This window comes from Periplaneta americana, chromosome 11 (assembly GCF_040183065.1).
Source record: "Periplaneta americana isolate PAMFEO1 chromosome 11, P.americana_PAMFEO1_priV1, whole genome shotgun sequence".
In the NCBI taxonomy this organism is placed as follows: domain Eukaryota; kingdom Metazoa; phylum Arthropoda; class Insecta; order Blattodea; family Blattidae; genus Periplaneta; species Periplaneta americana.
The window spans coordinates 140,637,387-140,660,343 of NC_091127.1; the positions used below are offsets into that span (position 1 = coordinate 140,637,387).

At 32.9% G+C, this 22,957-nt stretch overlaps 1 long non-coding RNA gene across 1 annotated transcript in view; it reads left to right on the plus strand.

Annotated features, from left to right (window-relative positions):
* The window catches only part of LOC138708639 (uncharacterized), a 1,278,266-nt gene that overhangs the window by 930,060 nt on the left and 325,249 nt on the right, over window positions 1-22,957 (plus strand). The window lies entirely within an intron of this gene.

The following is a 22,957-nucleotide window of genomic DNA, read 5'->3' on the forward strand; positions in this document are numbered from 1 at the left end:
AATGAATAACTGATTGAATGAATACACAAACAAATGAATGAATAGATAAATGAATACCTGAATAAATGAATACACAAACAAATGAATGAATAGATAAATGAATACCTGAATAAATGAATACACAAACAAATGAATGAATAGATAAACGAATACATAGATAAATGAATACATTAATAAATGAATGAATAAATAATTTAATACATAAATAAATGAATAAATATTTATTTGTTTATTTAACTATTCATTTATTTAAGTAATTTAATAAGTAAATTAATTAGTTAATAAATAAATAAGTTAATTGGTTAATAAATAAATCAATTAATTATTTAGTTAATTATTATTTAATTAATTAGTTAATAAATATTTAAATTAATTAATTAGTTAATAAATGAGTGAATTGAATAATCAGTTAATTAGTTAATAAATTATTATTATTATTATTATTATTATTATTATTATTATTATTATTATTATTATTATTATTATTATTATTAACGAAACATCGAACTCACAACAATGACTATTGGCCACTGACCCTGCCGATGGCTTTTGTCTATTACCTGTCGCAAAAGAAGAAGAATATTGATTTACTTATGTCTCAAAAATAGTGATTACTGTCAATAAATTTGAGTTAGATACTATTATCAGAGGCGTTAAATTGTAATTGCATCTATTTCTATTTTTCATTTGATTTTATGTACTACAATTTCATTGTAGTAGACCAACATAATATGTAAATCGGTTTCATTATGGCATCTAATCCTCTGACTGAGGTTCTGGCTGATCTCTTTTATCAAGCAGTACATCTCACTTGACGATATGTGTCGGAGAAAGAACAATTGTTTGTATGCATCTGAAGTCTCACTAGTGTAATGTGTAGCTAGTCGGCTATGTATGCAATGGAGGGGGGAAAGGAACTGGCCACCCTACCCCATTATCTCCTGGCCTAGTTGCCTCATAAATGGTGTCTTCTTGGTATCACTTGTGACTTTTCTTCGGACAGATGACTAAACGACTAAACAATGGCATCTAATCAAAAGAACATAATGCAATAAAGAACAAAGTTTAATCTGGTGGATCGGATTCCGCCGGTTTCTTTTAACTATTACTCCAATTTCCTCCTCGCAAAGTAGGTTTCAAAGCTGTTTACGTAGCTGCAGAGAGATGCTTACGGTTGTAATTGTATTGCAGTCTTTTAAGTTAAGGATTTAATTTAAAATAGAGAGCAAACATTTTAAATTAAGGTTTCTCTTTAAGCGTTTTCTTCTCTTTCATTTATGTTCATATTTGTACATTAACTCTTAGACTATAATAGAAAAATGAAAGTGGAAACAAATAGACATTTTTGTTCATATACTTAGTATTATTTGTAAAGGACCCTAAATATAGTCAAATATAGAGGAAATATCTGTTTGCAAAATGATAAACGAACTATATAAAACCTGGGAGAAGGAGATAGAACAAGAAGTTAAACAATTAGTATAAAATACTATAATTTATTATTAACATAACCAGGTACTTTCTTTGCTGCTGAATGTACAATATAGGCTAATACCGATCCACTATAGGCCCTATCAATAAAATACCTATATTTGAACTTATTTATTTATAAAAATGTAATATCTTTTTCGAAGTACAAAATTTTACATCTCGCCTTGAAAGACTAAATGTGTTTTGAATTAAATAGAACACATTGACAAATATAAATATGTTAGAAACTGTAAGTTTTCAAGCAAATATGAAGACATTTGTCACTATTAATAGATTTAGATTTAGATTTATTTAATAATAACATATACATAAAAACGTTACATTAAAATACCCCGAAAGAGCAAAGCTCGTGTTCGGGGACAGTTCCGTTACATAAATATACATACATTGTAGACAAAATACTTAAGAAAAAAGGTCACATAAAGATGATAATAATAAAGTTAGTAATAATAATACTAGTAATAACTGAGGGAAAAAAGAGACGCTGTTGTGATTTTGGATTAATATTAAATTATTATTAGTATATAATTAGTCTATGTATTGTGGGTCCCTATCACCACGGCATGGCGCGTCCTCAGGTTGCGGATAGAGGAGATGGCCTCCAGATATGGAGGGTAGCTGCGAATATATTGAATAAGCAGTCGTGGACAGATGATAAAGGGTGGTCCTCCAGCTTGGGGGTTGGGCGAAGCGCTAACAACCCATCACCGTAAAAAAACAGCTTGTTACGAGTGCATATAGAGTGTTCGTTGGGAGACCGGAGGGAAAAAGACCTTTGGGGAGGCCGAGACGTAGATGGGGGGGATAATATTTAAATGGATTTGAGGGAGGTGGGATATGATGATAGAGACTGGATTAATCTTGCACAGGATAGGAACCGATGGCGGGCTTATGTGAGGGCGGCAATGAACCTTCGGGTTCCTTAAAAGCCATTTGTAAGTAAGTAGTAATATAATTAGTACAGATCATGTTGATATAGTAACGAAGATAAGATAGTAAAAATATACTTAGGATAGAAATAAACTTGTTTTACAATACAGGGAAGTCTGTCATATAAATTTTTTAATTCTGGATCTGAAAATTTCATTGCTTAAAATAGTCAATTCTGGATGAAATTTTATTATCGAATTATATAGAAGTGGATCATAAGATACCGAAACATGTTTCATGACGCCAAATTTGTTATTGATGATAATGGTGATGACATTTTGTGTCTTTCTCTATCAAGTCGTTTGGACTTTAAACCCTGCAGTTCATAGGGCTCAGTCCCTATAGGTACATGTTAGCGGTGTAGAGGGAGCTTTTCTCTGTTGTTCCATGGCAACATAATCACTTTATTTATTTTGTCGCTTTGCTCAACAAGCCCGTGGGCTAATTGTGTGCTTATATTTTGTAACAATTTAATTTTCTTTACACCGTGAAAATGTATTTCCCAGGATGATAAACATCGCTAATCCCTTTCACACGGAAGGAGGATTTGAACAACCCCTGTTTACACGTCAGATGACCCGCAACACTGGATCCTTATCTTCGAATGCCTCGATATGAAGGAACTGCGCAGTCTAATTTGTTGGTTTGACTCTGCAGAGCACTCGGGGCGACCCCACAGACTATACGGGACAAATCCTTTTATTTATAAGCTAGAGTCCACGTGCTTAATAAAGAGAGGGATAATGCTTACGTAGCACGGATTAGACTGCATGTTTAAATAAGGCTATATAGTCAATTACGCATTACTGTTTGGTTTCCTGTCCGTATATCTTCCCTAGTTAGGATGACAACATATATTTTGTCTGATTTCTATGCAAGCTATGTTTTACTGTGGTGTACATTGTTTATTGTCCCTAACGTTGTGAGCTTAGCATGATGCCGTAGAAATGAAAGTTTTAAAATCTTTATCCGCGTTGATTTGATAAATAAATCGATACTTATACGCTTCATAGTACAATAAAATTGGAGGATGGAACGTTGAAAGCCATCCTTTTTGTGATATTTGGGATATTTGGATCATCCTTGATGTCATGAAACAGAACGTGTTTATCTACGAAGAGAAACGTGTTGAGTGATCTTCTGTATATGTAATAAGTTAATAACTCTATTTTTTAAATATTTCCACCATTTCACGGTGATCTCGTCGATATAAAAGTTAAATACCGGTATATCTGCAAAGAGAAAAGATTCTTGTCTATCTTTTCGTTTTCTTTATCTTATGGCCTTGTTTACTACTTTCGCTATGTCAGTTTTTATTTTGTGATTTGAAATACAGGCTTCTTACAACAATGAGGAAGTTATTTGGGATTTCTCTAGATTAAAGAATTTCACAGAGCTTTTGCCGGATTACTGTTCAAAAGTGTTTCATATCTTTAAAAGCTATATGTACTATACATGTATATAGGCCCATTTATATTGTGGCGCCATGTTGGAAGATTCTGTTGGCGTCAGGGGGTTGCGCGCGCATCTAGCGAGAAGGAAGCCGCGGGGAATCAGAAACTCCAGCATCGGTAGGAGCTATAGCGCGGTAAGCAGCAAGGGGAGGAGAACTTCAGTGACGGCGCGGAGCGGGGAGAGCAAAGGAAGCATCTCGACGCAGATTTCTCTCGCAGATTCTGTAAGCCATGCGAATCGAAGGTCCGAGAACATGTGGTTTAATAAATGAAAGAGCGAGTCAGTCGCGAGTTAGTCAGTCTTCAGTCAGCCTTCAAGTCTTGGACAGCAGCGAGCAAGGTGGACCTGGGTTCGACGTGCAGTGAACTTGTGTGAGTCCGTAACTGTGGCATTATCCAGGTGAGTGCAACGTATCCGGAGGACTTGAGTTCGACGTGCAGTGAACTTGTGTGAGTCCGTAACTGTGGCAGCGTCCAGGCAAAGGCGACGCTTCCGGAAGACCTGAGTTCGATGGGCAGTGAACTTGAACAATGAGCTAGAACAACTAGCCAGGGCAAGCGAACTGTGAACTGACAACTGACAGTTTTGTTCTGCACATAGTGCTTTGTGAACATTAATTGAAATTAGGAGTACATTGTTGTTCTTTTCAATAATACACGTATGTACATTTTCATTGTCGTCGTGTGGAGTGTAATAACGATTATTGTGTTGCTGTGATCAGTGGAAAACCCATTGTTGTATGGTGAATTATTAAGAATAAACGTCACATTGTTATCGGGTGCGTAGTGATTAAAGGGAATAAAAGTTACAATATGTTAAAATGTTATATTCTCTCTGTTACAAATGTAGATGAAAGAAATAATAAACTCAAAACTTTGAGTATGGGAAAGAGAAGATATGAAGACAGAACCAAGTTTCAGTTGTACCGAAATATTAATAATATTAATATTAATTAATCAATCACAAAATTCGTACCATGTTACACATACAGTCTGAAAGCCTTGTATAAATGATAACATATATATATATATATATATATATATATATATATATATTGTATTGGGGCAGGGACATTGTGACGGATATCACAGTGACACATGATTAATCCTACACGATGCTTATGAATAGAACATAAAGACAATATTCCCAGTGGATGCTTCAGTACCGTCTATACACAAACATAAAAAGCACAGAAAGGACGTCGATAAGTAGGACGAAATAACACCTCTGTGCAATCAGTGGCTTATATATATATATATATATATATATATATATATATATATATATATATATATATCTGAGATTTCTGTAATCATTTCAGTATCAGGCAATACACTTCACACCCTTGACAATAAGACATTCTCTCTAGAAAATCATTTTGAATATACTACGATCCAAAAGAAGATTCCTATACTAGAAAATGAATATCCCGAATCTCCATTATTTCACCTAATATCTGGTTACTTACATACGGATTTTAAGAAACCCGGAGGTTCATTGTCGCCCCCACCGCTATCGGTCCTATTCTCAGCAAGATTAATCCAGTCACTTCCATTATATCCACCTCTCTCAAATGCACTTTCATATTATCCTCCCATCTACGTCTCGGCTTCCCCAAAGGTATTTTTCTCTCTGGCTTTTCGACTAACACTCTATATACATTTCTGGATTCGCCCATACGTGCTACATGTCCTACCCAACTCAAACTTCTGGATTTAATGTTTCTAATTATGTCAGGTGAAGAATACAATGCGTGCAGTTCTGCGTTGTGTAACTTTCTCCGTTATCCTGTAACTTCATCTCTCTTAGCCCTAAATAGTTTCCTAAGAACTTTATTCTCAAACACCCTTAGCCTCTGTTTCTCTCTCAAAGTGAGAATCCAAGTTTCACAACTATACACAACAACCGGTAATATAACTATTTTATGAATTCTAACTTTAAGATTTTTTAAACAAAAATTGTCTATATTTTTATCTTATTTCTGTGTTCTTGTTACGTTTATGTTTCACTTTCATTGTAAACGGGCTTTTATACTTCAACGCTGATAAAATCTAAAAGGAAAGATACGAAAATAACTAAGTAAACATAAATTAATTTTAGATCTCGACATTACTCAAAGTTCAGACATTTATCCATCGGAATAGGTCACTATTGTTTGGGGAAATGTACATAGTGGACTCATTGATTGTAAATATGAATAAAATTAAATTTGTCAGTAGTTTTGAATGAATCGCTGCACTCAGGCAGATTGATATATAGGCTGAATTGTAGGCCTGATATATTTGAAACCACTTCTCAAGTAAATTATAGGAATATTAAAAATTAACATTCTGTGAACATCTGGGAATGACTCCTTGAAGTCCATCGCTGTGGAGTAACGGTGAGCATGCCTGTTCCTGAAACGAGTGGGTCCGGGATGAAATCCTTGTTGGGCAAGTCACCTGGTTGAGGTTTTTTCTGAGTTTTCCCTCATCCCATTAAGCCTTAAATTGACAAAGTATGCTATAGGATACATCAGGTTAATAGGCTATATGCTACAATTTTAATACAACCATAGAAAAAATTGTTAGGAAAATACTATAGGGGAGACTGTTGTACCTTTTTTAAACACTTTTCATATTTTATTTTTTTTTAATTTTGGGAAATGATATTTTTTAAATTAAAAAATACTTTAAATAATTATTGAAGATTCCTTTGCAACTTCGTGCATATGTTTTCCTGTTCTACAAATCTATTAAGGATGGAAAAAATAAAATGTAATATTTTCAAACGTACAACAGGTTCATGTACCTTTGAACATACCCTCTTGTAAGTTGGAACACATGTATTATAGGTGGGAATATAGTTGTCAGAACTGACAATCATATTTAAAATGTATTTGCAACCATAAACCATAGCAGGCTTCTCTGGTTTAGATTTTATTTCCTGGAGGTACAAGAATTGCTTCAACAGCTTTCTTCAAGGCAACCGGATCAATTAGGGGACCTCTTAATTCCGGACTTACTTTGTGACATGATCTTAAAATAAAATAAAGACAAAAAGCAATAGTATTATGTACCTTGGAACATGTTCCTTGGTACAAGATGTGTGTTCAAAGGTACAAGAGGGTGCACGTTTAAGCAAATATGGCTCCCAAAACTAGAGATTCGAATAAATCATGGAAATTAAAATATGTTATTACTCACCAGATGATACGGAACACATTGTACTTAATGAATTGTAACATATACAATCGGATTTTATGTTATATAACATATATCAATGAACTAAATGTTTACTCTTGGTACTAAAAAAGATTATTTCGTTCACAGAACTCACATTTTGCAATAAATCAAACCAAAACTACGACCAGATCTACTTAGTGCCTTTCCCTACAATCTACTTTAGTTTGAGTCCTCTAGGTATTAGCAAAAAATAAAAAAACAAAAAATGTTGAAAGGTACACTATGCTAAAGGTACAACAGTCTCCCCTAATATTGCACAACATATAAAAATATGGACATTGCGATAGTTGTTTTCTTTACGGTCCGACAAGGTTTAATAAACTAGTGTCAGAAATGGACCTTTGCCAAGTTAAGGGTTAAGACCAAACGCTGGGTAATATTCAACCTTGAACTCATTTCGCAGACATTATCACCATGGATAAATATATAATAGGATGCGAAACTGCGGTCAGCACCATCTGGCGGCGGGGGGCTGAAATAAGATGATCAGCGCCCAACGTCGTAGGTGGTGAACATTAGAACTACGTGTTGGGTACATTACCCAGAGTTCTCTATCTATCCGTTCGAGATAATCGAGATATTGCTCGAGGAGACGAGAATGACGAGATGGCAGATAGAAACTTGCTAATAAGTGGACATAAAGTCATACGTGTGTTTATAAGCAGTGTATGTTAAATAGTGATGTTTATGGACGTTTTAAAAATAGTGTTGTTGAATGTATTGTAAAGTAATAGTACTATAATAAATTGCACTATCTAAGTAGTTCTTGCAGACTTTTCCATTGTGCTGTACAATAAATACCCAAAGAATACAATCCCAATTATCTAACCTTTTGCTTTATTTTTTGTCTCTGGTTATATTTTAATCGGGTAGTGTAAAATAGATCGTCTCTTTTATCTTCCTGTTGGCTCCGGTAAGAATATTCAGTAGAAGATTCTGTGAGGAATAAAAATATAAATGTTTTATATATAATAAAAGTAATATAATAGTTATATAAACACTTTTTAATTATTGAATAAAATTAATAAAATCGGTTAAAAACCATACATGTTTTGGACGAATGCTCCTCCATCTTCTAATTCTATCACCAATCTTAATTACCAAATATTTTGAAATGATTAACACTCTGGTTTTGTTATATTTTTCAATTTCAATAATTTTGACATTTTAACATTGCTGTTTGTTAATTTTAATATTACACACTATTCATATTTTTTGGTTCTTCATTTTGTACTCAATATATATTAGATATTGCATTTTTTAAAACTTTTTAAACAACTATTTCAATCAATTTAATTGTATTTAAGCTTATAATATGCATTTGAACTAAGCTACATTTAGGTCATTTTATTTTCAACAATTGCTGACATTTAGATTACGTATCTTTGTAAAATTATTATTTACCACGAGCTTTACACAATTTATGTTTCCTGTTACAGTCGTGGTACTACCACTGAAGATGGAGGAGCATTCCTCCGAAACATGTATGGTTTTTAACCGATTTTATTAATTTTATTCAGTCATTAAAAAGTGTTCATATAACTGTATTATATTACTTTTATTATATATAACTATCTTACTCATGAACACTGACCTAACTTATGTAATTTATAAATGTTTTATTTTAAATTGGGTTAGTTTTGAATATCGATGAGGTTGGGAGGGAATACTTTCTGCACAGTTTAACATTTTCGTTACTAGTTGCGCTACTAAATGCATGGAGTAATTACTCTTTTTGCCACTTGGTGCGCTGTTAGATGTAATAACGCCCCTCCCCCCAACAGGTGGCAGCAAGATCAATTTCTACATCAGCGCCTCTAGTATGTGTTACGGGAAACTCAGTAACTTTCGCATCCTATTATATATTCATCCATGTTATCACTTTCATTTCACTCAGACCCTACTTAACCATAGCAGTTGACAAAGCTTCGTAAAATAACCAATTGAAAAAACAACTCAACAGTGAATGAACAGTAACAGCAATGGTGGAATGAAAAGCTGCAAATAAACCGGAAATATTCATAGATAATTTAACCCACTGCATCTTCGTGTGTAACAAGTTTCATGTGATTAACTGGGGATCAAGCTGGGGTCCCTTTGGTGAGAAGGCGTTAACTGAGAGCCACGGCATAGCGTGGACCCTTCCTGCTTCACCATAAACTCGATTTGCAGCAACATTCTCGCGAAAGGGAAAGCGAATAACATGATAAAATGTAATACAGTGTATGGCACCTTGCGCCGTGAGATGCAGATAAATAGACCGTGGCTGTCGCTAATTAGCATTGCGGTAATCAATTCCCGCGCAGCATCCCCGGACCTGCGACTTGGGGATTGCCTACACTCCCAGGGTGTGGGGCGACAGCGGTGGCAAATGAAATTAGCATGATATGTCCCGTGTTAAGGTACATGATTGTGGCTTAGCTATGCAATTAATACATATAATACCGCCATTGGCTGACTGTGTCAGCACCAGTAATCGGAAACATATGGCCCGCATACCACAGCGGCACGCGACATGGTTTCTGTAATTAATTGTGTGTCTCCGTGATTTGTCTGGGGAATCTTCTGCAATTAACTGTAATTAATGTTATGTCTCGGGATTGTTCTTATTTCAGGAACCTCGGGGAGTATATTCTCAGAGGATTCCAGTTGTCTTTCTACAAACTAAGATCTCTGCATACCTGAATCACCACAACCACTACCACGACCACCATCACTACCATTACCATCACCATCATAATAACCGTTGACTTAGTCTTCCTCATAATCACCGACATGACCATTTCTACTACTTCCAAGTACTTGCGTCTTCAGTGATGAAGGATTATGAATGTGTAGCCTACTGAACATTTGCAAGTATCTTAACTACTTGGTAATAATAACCATTGCGATACTAGGCTATTACAGATAATCTTACGCCGGCATTGGTCAATCCCACACACTGAAACGGCAACAGCTAACGATCGACAAACTCCTGTCATTCTTCGTAATTTATCTCGTATATTCAAAGTCCGTACAACTTGTTTAATAAAATCATCCACATTATTTTATTTTATTTTATGCTATAATGAGCCCTAACCTGTGTTATAGGAGCAGCTGTTGAAAGTGGTTTCCGTTGGCACTCAGACATTCCTGGTATCGCCTGATAAAACTAGAATTCACTAGCAAAGCTTCTGCTTCTATAATTCTTCGAATTTCTGCTGTTATGTTGCCTTTCAATTCATCTATAATGTAAGGTTTAATTATATAGTATCTGATTGTTAGACTTCGTCACAAATAAAACTCAAACACGGTAAGATCTGGTGATCGTGCGGGCCATAACCCACTGACGCCAATAACCTTCCTTATTTCGGCGAACGTCTCACCGGCAGTGTGGCGTGTGGCAGAATCTTAATAAAAATATCTGTATTGTCTCTCATTATCTATCAGCAACAGAGAAACTGGTGTAGATATCTCTGAGCCATAATATATTCCTTGAATTTGTATATATGGGTCCTATTATTCTTGTTGCAATTACTGCACACCGTACACAAATTATTTCATCATGAAGACAAATTTCATGAATTAATCTGGGATTTGCTGAACTGAAGTGCCTTTAGTTTTGTGAACAAACAGAACCATACAAATTAATCCAGTGTCGTCTAAGAAAATCGTTGAATGCGGCTGAACAAGATTATCAGCAATATTCTGCAAAACCAAATTACATTAAATAGCCCTAAATTCACATGACTTGCGTTTTCATGTCTACAGCCATTCTGAAATGTCTCAATTTTAGCTAATTAGTAGGTCTACCTCTGTGGACTGAGCTTTTAGAATCTCCAACATTCTGTGAAATATGACGTAGATATTTTTTTGAAAACGCTTTATTGTCCAATTTCATAATTTTTTCTCTTTTCATGTAAGTGTCGCACGACAAATTTCTCTATTCTAGTGTGAACTTGTGGTGTGGCATTTCAATAAACTAAATTTCATTCACACATAAACTAGAAGTTGATACAGAGTCGTTAAATGACCAACCTAAAAATAAACTTTGTTCGTAATATCATTATTTTTTCAGTGATATTTTTCTTCCTCGGTATCATGTACACTTTCATAGTACAATAATTACATTAATTTTAGCTCTGTCAATATTTCAGATGTTTCTTTTCTAGTGTCCGTATTTGTCAGTAATAGATATATACCAGATAAAATATTGTTTTATAAGATTTAATTTCTTACAACGTTTTACGTAGTCTGTGTTACAAAATGAGAAGAAATTATTAGAATTTAGTTCGTATTAACCAGCAATAAAGGCCGAGGTTTAGTAACGCATACAAAAATGATGCAAAAAATGTATTAACACTTTTAACAATATCAATGACAAGATTTATAATAGCATACATAAATTATATCACTGAACCTTGAAATAATGCTGAATTTAATCGCTTATAATTCACTTAATAAAATTATGAATTTGTGCTTTACAATTTGTTGTAACAAATCGAAAATATACTTAAACATAAAATCCTATGGGTACATGCTTTTGGTAAAGTATTGATGACATTGGTCCCAAATATTTACCATATCTTACATATTGCTTTGTGATAATGAAACTTGAAAATTAAGTTAGTTTCTTAATTTTATACATCCTGTGAAAATTATTTGTTCCAAACCCTAATGTTTTAAAATACCACAAAACCAACAGGCCTTTCTAAATTAAGATTTGTAAGATCTGATAAAAATTTAGGACCAATGAAATCATTAGTTTACCAGGAATTTGTACCTGTGTAATCTTATGTTTCAGTGTATGCAACAATTAAACAAAGTGTTTAGGACAAGTGAATAATCCAAATTAAGTGAACTGTATGTCATTCAATTCAGCTATCTTCCGAGTTTCGAGATTCAGTGATAAAATAATTTATATACGGCTTTCATAAATATTACGGTAGATATTGTCAAAACTGTCAGTGCATGTTTCTCCATAATTTTTGTATGCGTTCATAGCCCGCTGTCCTTAATAGCTAAGTCAATAGATCTGATTTTACTTACGACTCCCAGAAAAAGAGAAAAACTAATATTTACGCTATGACATCTTTCCCCTTTAGTATCTGTAGCATAATACGTGAAATATGTTTCAAAATTTTAATTTAAAATTATTAAAGGAATGGTACTGAAATCTGGGACACAGGCCGGTACAAATATGAAGAGTCCGGGGGGAAAAAGGGGGGGATGTCAACTTTCAGGCAAAATTCAGATTTCCTTTCGCTTATATACAATGAAGTGTATTCATTCTACACTTCGACAAGGGGAAGAAAGTTCTCAGTTACCGAATAAATGCTGGCTAATATTCCTTGTACAGGGAAAGAAGGGGACATTTCCATGTCGAACAGTGAAAGAAGGGGGTCATAAAATATGGTTTTCATTTTTCCTTGCTATTGGATTGAATATTATAGCGTTTGAAATCACAACCCATTGTTCACAATAATCACTAATAAATTTAGCTTCAACAAAGGAATTATTATCAGTGTTGCCAATTCAGCGGTTTTCCCGCTAAATCTAGCTTTTTTGGGTAACCGTCTCGCGGGTAAAATTATATTATCCCGCTTAGCGGAAAAACTAGCGGTTTTTAATCTTTAAAGTTTCTGAAATGAAATTCATGTTAGTATTATTGACGGCTTTCGTAATAAATTACATTTAGGCCTAATTCGTCCTGTGTGTGTTTTGTGAAATAATGGATGTGTTAATGTAGTGATAATTCCATATATTATATGTTACCGTTAAACCCGAAATCGTTCAAAACTAGTAAAAACTAGTTTAAGCAAATATAGATATATAGGTTTTTATTTGTAAAAAGCCTAAAAAAAACCTAAACAAACCTGTTATTGATTCTAGATCTTATGAAAATTCACTTTCTATCTGCATTTTTAAAACTACTTTTTGCTAGTTGAATCTGGTTTTGTCGGATTTTAGGTTTTAACGGTAACATATAAGCTATAATGCAATAAGAATAATTGAAATATGTTGTGGCTGGATAACAGAATAAAGAAAGAAATATAATTACAAAACAAACAAAGAGAAATACAAATAAAATAATACAAGCAATATAAAAAGAAGATACAGTAGTATTAACAAAATTTGAGACCGAATGAGCAGCGCTCGTGCTCGGTCGCAGTTCAGATATAATATTAAAATAAAAAATAATAATAATATAAATAAATAAGTAAAATAAAATAGGAACTAAAATATAATTACAGCGGCAATGGAATTATACAATATAATATTAACACTATAGAAGAATAATATCGCACGTGAAAAGTAGGACTAATATATATTTCAAAATTATAGAATACAAATATAATATAGGTTGATTAATTCATACACATAGGCTATAAATTTATTTAATCAAATTGAAGATATTAACACGTTTCTAATTTTCTTGTTATATGTTAGTGGGTTACATGTTAGAAGTTCTGGGTGTAATTTAGTTAAAGCATTGTACAACCGAGGGCCAATAACAGTATTCAAAATTGCTTTATAGCGCCACATTGGAAATGATAAAAGTGTGCAATATTCGTTACATTCGCGGGTGGATGCTCTATATTGATTAATAATAATAATAATAATATTATTATTATTATTATTATTATTATTATTATTATTATTATTATTATTGAGTATAAGTGTACATTAAAATCTTGAGATATTTATTAGAAAGTCGCGGGTTTTCGAAAGCCATCTAGCGGGATTATAAGAACAACTGTTGGCAAAACTGATTATTATTATTATTATTATTATTATTATTATTATTATTACTATTATTCATGTTAGTTTTACTCTGTATCAGAATCTCTTTGTACCAATACATAAAAGAGGAAGAGGTTTGGACGCGTTAATGATGCTTTTAAAAAGTTAAGAGCCCAAAGTTTTTAAACCGGTAAAGAATGTAACTGCAGAAACAAATATTTTGAAATATTATTTCATCTGAATTGAATAAAACTACTAAACTTACAAAGTAACTCCACGTTATGGTTTGAGTGAATAATCCAGATTTCTTTTCAATAGTCTGTTCTAGATTCTCGCTAAAGCCATAGACAGCAGTGATACCATTTGAGAGGGAACATGATTTGTTATGCCAACATTTTCTGCTGCCATTGAATAACAGTCGTGATTAAGTCATCTTCTTTAAATAAACATATAAACTAATTAATGTTATACACATTGTCCGTTTACCCTCAGCTGGCTGCAATTGAACCATGTAGTCACATCGCATATTCGGACTGCAACAATGGAATTAATTTGTAGCGGCAACGTCGCACTGGTACAATAATCTTTGTTTGTAAAACACGGAAAGTGGAAACCACAGGGGATGTTGATGGCAAAGCAGCAAGGGGTGGGGGTGGCTACTGTGATGAACATATAAAACGGTTATTCCGCTCCATGCTGCGTGTTTCTGACACACTGTTATTCATTGTATTAGTTTATTCAATGAGGGATATCAACTGAGGCTCTTGTATGTACTCCATAAAAATTATACCATGATAAATGTAAAAAATTGTTTGATTGCTTGAGGGTAAACTAAAATATGTTTGAAAATAGAATGAGGAAGTTGCTGTTTTTCCGGGATCTATATTATTTCAACGTGACTAACGAAATTACTTTGAGCGGTGTAGTGTATTGAAGTTAATACTTACTTACTTAGTTACTTACTTACGTATGGCTTTTAAGGAACCAGCAGGTTCATTGCCGCCCTCACATAAGCCCGCCATCGTTCCCTATCCTGTGCACGATTAATCCAATCTCTATCATCATATCCCACCTCCCTCAAATCCATTTTTTATATTATCCTCCCATCTACGCCTCGGCGTCGCCAAAGGTCTTTTTCCGCCAGGTCTTCCACTTAATATTCCATATGCATTTCTGGATTCGTCCAAACGTGCTACATGTCATGCCCAACTCATACGTCTGGATGTAATGTTCCTAATTATGTCAGGTGAAGTATACAATGCGCGCAGTTCTGTGTTGTGTAACTTTCTCCATTCTCCTGTAACTTCATCCCTCTTTGTCCTAAATATTTTTAAGAGCTTATTCTCAAACACCCTTAATATCTGTACCTCTCTCAAAGTGAGAGTCCAAGTTTCACGACCATACAGAACAACCGGTAATATAAGTAGCCTCTATTTTATATTTCTAACTTTCAGATTTTTTGACAACAAACTGGATAACAAAATCTTCTCAACCGAATAATAACACGCATTTCCCATATTAATTATTTATTCTGCGTTTAATTTCCTCCCGAGTGCCATTTATATTTGTTACTGTTGCTCAAAGATATTTGAATTCTTCCACCTCTTCGAAGGATGAATCTCCAATTTTTATGTTTCCATTTCGTACAATATTCTGGTCACGAGAAATAATCATATACTTAGTCTTTTCGGTATTTAAACCTGTCGCTGTACTTGCTTCAAGTAAAATTTCCGTGTTTTCCTTAATCGTTTATGGATTTTCTCCTAATATTCACGTAATCCGCATTGTCAAGCAGCTGATGTAACCCATTCAATTCCAAACCCTCTTTTTTATCATAGTTATTACTATTATTAACTAAAATTTTTGTTTCATATTGTTCTGAAATTTTTATAATAATTTATTAAATACAATGTGTACAAAGAGAAAGATATAGAGAAGTATGATACATTGCGGGTGCATTTCAGAAGTCTTTAGTTTGTTCAATTAGTGATAGAGTTCTGTTTTTGCACGTCTGTAGGTGATACTTGGAGCACGGTTCGTTGCAGATGCAGTCGTCCTTAGGGTCGTGGTAGGTGCTATCTGTGCAGATCTTTCCGTGGAAGCCATGTACCGAAAAATGTGTGTATAGGTGACGTAGTTGGAAGTTTGGTCCTTTCCAGGAGTCTGTTGTCATTGCGTCTGTTTCCATTATCTCCGCCGGGATCTGTCTTGCTTTGCTGCTCCTCTCTTCAATGAAGATTGCTTATGCCTGGGTCTCTGGTAGTTTGAAGCTGTGTTTTATGTCGTCTGCGAAGAAAGATTCCTGCGCTAGGATATATATGCGTGACTGTTTCTCAAGAATTTTGAGGTTGATAGCATCCTTTTGAGGGATCTTGCTTTGACGTTTTCCAGTTTCTTTATGTTTTTGGCCGTCAGGTAGTTCCAGATTAGATGTATTCCATAGGTGGCCGTCGGCATGATTTTGAGCTTAAATAGTGCCATCGCAGTTGGAAGTGATAGGAGTTGTAGCTTGGGTATGTCGTAGATAGCTTTTGTTGCAGCTGCCGTCCGTTCTTGTAGCCTATGTGTAGCGAAAACGTGGTTCCCGTAGTTTGGAGGGTGATTCCCAGGTATTTGAACTTTGTTACGAATTGTAGGGGAGAGTCATCACAGGTGAAACAGTCTCTCTTTGCAAGTCTGCCTCCTCTCCTGAACTTCATTGCTTTGGTTTTCGAAATTCTGAAATTGGTTCACTATATTGTATGACATATTTCAATGTCATTACAGATTTATTTCTTATATCTACTAGTAGATATAATCTATAAGTCTCCTCATTGAAGAATTCTTTAACTATCCCGGAGGTATTCAGAAGATGGATTTTGGTTTCAGGAGCAGCCTTGGTATCTCACTTGGCGTAGCTCGATCGGCTAAGACGCTCGACTCTCGATCCGGAGTTGCGCTCGTTCGTGGAATCGATTCCCGCTTACTCTGATTACCTGGTTGGGTTTTTTTCCGAAGTTTTTCCTAACCTTAAGGCGAATGTTAGGTAATCTATGGCGAATCCTAGACCTTATCTCGTCAAATATCATCTCCCTATCACCAATCCCATCGATGCTAAATTTATTTATTTATTTATTTATTTACTTATTTATTTATTTATTTTGCTAATAATTGTAACATTAAATATAATATATACAGAAAAAACTTTAGCTCGCCCCTGAACGAGTAGGGGCAGATTCCTGAATTGAAATTAAGAAATATATAATACAATTCGTTTTATGTCTACTACACAATAAGAATATACAAATCTAAAGTTACGATTTTTAAATTTTTATAAAATCCATACGTAACTTTTTAAATTTAATACTAGAACTCTTAGAATTGACAAGATTAGGATATTTAAATATAAATTTGTTATATATTCTTGAGCCTAAATTACTACTGTGATTAAATACTATAGCAGTGTTGCATTTTGGTTAAAACAATCTTTTGTTTTATAACTATGAGAATACAATTCAAAATTATTTCGATTTTATGTATGAATTTTATTAATACAGTATAATAAATTTGTCTTATGTTAAGAACATTGAAGTCTAAAAACAATTTTTGAGGTGGAAAATCAATAGGTTTATGAAGACGTATTTTAATTATTTTCTTCTGTATTAAATAAAGTGCATTAAAATTGTATTTAAATAAGCTACCCCATCCTATTAGTACATTATGCAACGAGCTTATAATGATAGTAATTAAGACGCAAGTATGTTTGTTTATAAAACGAGCGCAAGCGAGTTTAATAATTTTGATACAAGTGTCTTAATTACCATTATAGACAAGTTTCATACGACTTTTTATGCTCGACCATACTTCTAACTTTAAATTATTCAGAAGTATACATTTCTTTTGTATCTGACAGAAGATCGAAAGTGACCTTGTTCATAGCTCTTGAATTGCGAGACGTGCGCAGACGCGACAGTATTGATTTTTTCCGAGGAACAATAACATCATTGACCTTGATGTAATGCAGAGAATATATAACCTGGAAATTGATTTAGAATTGAAAAACGAGATGACAAATTGAATTTATTTGAATATTATTTACAATTAACGCTAATTATTATAGTAACAGAACATAACCTTCTGCGACAGTATTGGATTTCCATCCTCCGTGACATTTCCCTCGTCTTTCGATTGCATATCCGAGAATAATCGAAAACCTGAACTTTAATGAATAGGTGTACTTTAATGACATGCATTAAAGGACTGCTACCAGGTGTATAATTACTACATTTCGGCATGGTCGAGCATAAAATATTTTATTTTACGTAATTTATTACAAAGGTAATTAATGTGTTGGTTAAATAACCTAGTAGTTGAAGCAGCGTCGTTAGATAATCAAGTATAGACGTTCAAAATGTTGAATACATATTTAAATTAATCACAGTTCAGAAATCAGTTGTCCATCCAAACCTTAGTTACCTCTCTATTCTTCATCTAATTTGTCCCACTGATCCACATGACGCTGTCTGTTTTCTCTGCTTTTTATTAGCGGTCCGGACTGAACCCCTCTCTCCTTTCTGCACACTTGTTGACGCTTCCTCTCTGTCTCTTTTCCCTTTTTTCCTGCTGCAGAGATAAAGTTGTAGCGTCTCAACTTCATTTCACTTAGAGTCGACGTATCTTTGCCAGAGAAATGTTTTCAAACAATTTCTCTGTCGTTTGCGAGATGGAATCTGACCACATCGTCGAAACCTGCGGGTTTCGCAAGTAATTGAAATTGCCTTCTAGTGGCTGGACCAAGCTCCACTTTCCGAACTATGCTTTCTCCTTTGTTTGCGTTGCTATTAGTCTGAGAACTTTTCTCTTACCACGTCTTTGGTCGTCCTAATTTTACATCTCTTCACTTTCAGTTCACGTTAGCTAATTCACACTCTTAATATCAGTAACAAAGAAGGAAGATTAAGTAGATGACGTCACAGTGTCATTTTGTGCAGGCTGTTGGTTTATTGTGCCGGTCCTCAGATCTTACATATAAGAGTATTTGACTATTATTTTAAATAATGATAAACGAACCAGAACATAAAACTATTAAAAATTACTCGTAGAAGTTATAAAGCATTCGTGGTACAATAAAAATCACGAACCAATGAAGAGACGAAAAACAACCTCAGAGAATATTCCCTCAATCCGGTACATTAATTGATTATTTAACGACGTTATATCAACTTCGACAGTCGCCCTCGGTAGAGCAGTTGGTATAGCGCTGGCCTTCTATGCTCGAGGTTGCGAGTTCGATCCCGGCCGAGGTCGATGGCATTTAAGTGTGTTTAAATGTGACAGGCTCATGTCAGTAGATTTACCGGCATGTAAAAGAACTCCTGCGGGACCAAAAATTCCGACACACCGGCGACGCTGATATAACCTCTGCAGTTCCGTGCGTCGTTAAATAAACCATATTTATTTCAACTTCGACGTTATCTAGTTTCCCAAAAAAATTACAGTAGTGAGATGATTCCGAGGACTCGCTTTGGGATTTTATTCAGTTATTATTAATTACATATATATTAATTTACTTACTTACTGATTTACTTACCTATTTACTTATTTATTTCCTATATTTATTTATTTATATATTCATTCATTTATTTGTTTGTTTATTTATTTGTTTGTTTATTTATTTATTTATTTATTTATTTATTTATTTATTTATTTATTTATTTATTTATTTATTTATTTATTTATTTATTTATTTATTTATAAGCCCCTGTGACTTTGGTTCGTATAAATAAATCTAAAAACGAGAGGTTAAACTAAGATAAAGAAAGAAGGAAATTATTTACATATTTACTTAATATAATTATTATTTATTTGTTAATTTACTTATTTACTCATTATTTGCATTTTTAACTATTTATTTACTGAATGCAATTATTATTTATTTGTTAATTTACTTATTTACTCATTATCTGTCTATTTATTCCCTTAAATTAATTTTAATATATTTTTTATTCACTTATTTCTTCATTATTTGTTTACTTACTTATTTATTTATTTATTTATCTATTTATTTATTTATTTATTTTTATTTATTTCTGTAGTTATTTATTTTATTATTGTTTTTAATTTACTTGTTTACTCATTTTTTCTACTTATTTGTTTATTTATTGGTTTGGTTATTTTCTTATTTTCATTATTATTTATATTTTTTAATTTACTTATTTACTCATTATTTGTTTTTATTTATTTGTTTATATATTGGTTTGGTCATTTACTTGACTTCATTATTATTTATTTGTTTTAATTTACTTATTTACTGATTGCTTATTTACTTACTCACTTATGGCTTTTAAGGAACCCGGAGGTTCATTGCCGCCATCACGTAAGCCCGTCATCTGTCCCTATTCTGAGCAAAATTAATCCAGTTCCTACCATCATACCCCACCTCCCTCATTTGTTAATTTACATATTTAGTCATTATTTGTCTATTTACTTAATTATTAGTTTAATTATTTAATTAACTTTTTTCTGTAACCACTACAGGTTCCCACGATACAATATATAGAGTAAATGCCTTGAGGCTTACTGATACATTGTTGTTAGGGTGAAAAATAACAATTTAATTCTTATTTATTACTTCTCATTTGTTTATTTATTTATTTAATTATTTATTTTATTATTTTCTTGAATTTACTGATGTACTCAATATTTGTTTTTATTTATTTGTTTATTTATTAATTTGGTTATTTACTGAACTTAATGAGTATTTGTTTGTTTTTAATTTTCTTGTTTGCTTGTTATTTGTTTATTTATTTATATAGTTATTACTAAATTTAATTATTATTTATTTGTTAATTTACTTATTTACCCATTATGGATTTATTTATTTATTTATTTACTTAATTTAATTATTATTTATTTTTAATTAATTCATTTATTCATTATTTGTTTATTTATTTACTTAATTTAATTGTTATTTATTTTTTAATTAACCTATTAAATAGTTATTTGTTTGGTTATTTACTTAATTTAATTGTTATTTATTTTTTAATTAACCTATTAAATAGTTATTTGTTTGGTTATTTACTTAATTTAATTATTATTTATTTGCTAATTTACTTATTTTCACATTTGTGTATATATATATATAGGCTTATATTTATTTATTTCTTAATTTGCTTATTTACTCACTCGTTTATTTATTTATTTATTTATTTATTTACTTACGCATTTATTTATTTACTTGTTAATTGTTATTTATTTATTTGTTAATGTATGGTGTAGGCCTATTTCTCTGCACAGAACATCCTTCTACTCATCATCTTTCAGCATATCTATTCCACGCCTCTGGAACTCTTTCCCTAACCATGTCAGAGACTGTCGGACAATATCAAAATTTAAATTTAAATTAAAAATCACATTCTAGTTCATGGAATTGCTTGTTGAACACCTGTCAGGTTGCACAACTTCGGCTTCACCCATAACATATAGTAAATATTGTAACTATGCTGTTGTAAAATTGACAATTAATATATAATGTATTTGTTATTATTATTATTATTATTATTATTATTGTTAATATTATTATTATTATTACTACTACTACTATTATTATTATTACTATTATTATCAGTTATCACTATCATTGCTATCTCTTTTTCCCCCCTTGTATTAGCTCGATGAAAGCTCCATAGTGTTCTTTTGACACTGTTGACCCCTATAGGGCTTTAATTTAATTTATGCTCGACCATGCCGAAATGTAGTAATTATACACCTGGTAGATCCTTTAATGCATGCCATTAAAGTACACCTACTCATTAAAGTACAGATGTTCAGCCAATGACAACTCAGCTTACAGGTGTTCAGCCAATGACAAGTCAGCTTTGTACTGTTATGAAACCGCAAGTATCGATTATTCCCGGATATGCAATCGAAAGAGAATTAGCGAAAAGTCACGGAGGCTGGAAATCCAATATTGTCGCAGAAGGTTATGTTCTGTTACTATAATAATTAGCGTTAATTGTAAATAATATTCAAATAAATTCAATTTGTCACCTCGTTTTTCAATGTCGAATTCAATAATCAAGGTTATATCAAGTTTAACGGGATTACATCAAGGTCAATGACATTATTGTTCCTCGGAAAAAATCAATACTTTCGCGTCTGCGCACATTTCACAATTCACGACCTAGAACAAGGTCACTTCCGTTCTTGTCAGATACAAATAAAATGTATACATCTCAATAATTTCAAGTTAGAAATATGGTCGAGCATTAAAAGTCGTATGAAACTTGCCTATAATGGTAATTAAGAAGCTCGTATGAAAATTATGAAACTCGCTTGCGCTCGTTTCATAAACATCCATACTCGCTTCTTAATTACTATTATTATAGGCTCGTTTCATAATGTACTATTGAATTATTTTCATCAATGTCTGTATTTCTATTTTTTGTATTTATATGTGCTATCTGGTGGGATGGAAGAGAAAGCATTACGGCCTTAATCCTGTCAGATTAAATAAATATTCTATTCTATTTGTTTATTTATTTATGTATTTATTTATTTATTATTTATAGATCAGATTAATAAAGACACGTAACAAGTAACATATTACTTACATCTCATGAAAAATATTTATCTAATAATCACACCAAGACGCGTGATTTGAACCCTCTTGTCACAACAGCTTCGTTGTATGACTTTCACTCAACGCCTAGATCTCGACGGTGTTCATGATTGTTTCATAGTTATGTAGGTAATATTTATTTCAATTAAGAATGTAACGATGTTGATGTCGACTATCTTAATGATTATAGTGATAATAATGACTGTGGTGGTGGTGGTTGTGGTGGTTGTGGTGGTGGTGGTGGTGGTGGTGGTGGTGGTGGTTGTGGTGGTGGTGGTGGTGGTGGTCAAGGTAACGATAACGATTTTCTGAGTTTTCCTATAAAAGTTTCAATTAATACAGAAAACTTCCTTACTATGATGAATATACAGTTCTGTATAGGTTGACTTCGTTATCTGCCATTTTAACCGTAATGCACGATACAGAAATTAATCTCTGGATTATTTAAATCCATAAAACTATTACTTTTGTGGCTGATTGGGGTTCTGCATGAGGTTTTAATATTTCCGAAATCCTCTTTGTTGGGACAATAAAA